The following is an 880-nucleotide window of genomic DNA, read 5'->3' as shown; positions in this document are numbered from 1 at the left end:
GTTCCATGGACTTTCATTGGAAGATCCTCATCAGTTCTTAGCTAAATTCTTGCAAATCTGTGACACTGTCAAGACTAATGGGGTTGACCTTGAGGTCTACAGACTTATGCTATTCCCTTTTGCTGTAAGAGACAGAGCTAGGACATGGTTGGACTCACAACCTAAAGAAAGCCTGGACTCTTGGGAAAAGCTAGTCAATGCCTTCTTGGCAAAGTTCTTTCCACCTCAAAAATTGAGTAAGCTTAGAGTGGAAGTCCAAACCTTCAGACAGAAGGAAGGAGAATCCCTCTATGAAGCTTGGGAAAGATACAAACAATTAATCAGAAAGTGTCCCTCTGATATGCTTTCTGAATGGAGCATCATAGGTATTTTCTATGATGGTCTCTCTGAACTATCCAAAATGTCTTTGGATAGCTCTGCTGGAGGCTCTCTTCATCTGAAGAAGACGCCTACAGAAGCTCAAGAGCTGATTGAAATGGTTGCAAATAACCAATTCATGTACACTTCTGAAAGAAATCCTGTGAACAATGGGACTAGTCAGAAGAAAGGAGTTCTTGAGATTGATACTCTGAATGCCATACTGGCTCAGAATAAAATATTGACTCAACAAGTCAATATAATTTCTCAAAGTCTGTCTGGAATGCAAAATGCACCAAGCAGTACTAAAGAAGCTTCATCTGAGGAAGAAGCTTATAATCCTGAGAATCCTTCAATGGAAGAGGTGAATTACATGGGAAAACCCTATGGAAACACCTATAATCCTTCATGGGGAAATCATCCAAATTTCTCATGGAAGGATCAACAGAAACCTCAACAAGGTTTCAACAATAATAATGGTGGAAGAAATAGGTTTAGCAATAGCAAGCCTTTTTCATCATCT

General features: G+C 39.7%; 1 non-coding gene across 1 annotated transcript; it reads right to left on the bottom strand.

The window, feature by feature from the left end:
• Positions 1–238: 238 nt before the first annotated feature.
• On the bottom strand, positions 239–346 carry LOC112718594 (small nucleolar RNA R71). Its single transcript, XR_003160927.1, has one exon. It is a non-coding gene; the product is annotated as a small nucleolar RNA R71 (small nucleolar RNA).
• Positions 347–880: the final 534 nt, after the last annotated feature.

This window comes from Arachis hypogaea, chromosome 10 (genome assembly GCF_003086295.3).
Source record: "Arachis hypogaea cultivar Tifrunner chromosome 10, arahy.Tifrunner.gnm2.J5K5, whole genome shotgun sequence".
Lineage (NCBI taxonomy): Eukaryota > Viridiplantae > Streptophyta > Magnoliopsida > Fabales > Fabaceae > Arachis > Arachis hypogaea.
The sequence above is the reverse complement of the archived record's forward strand: the minus strand, read 5'-3'. Positions and strand labels throughout refer to the sequence as shown.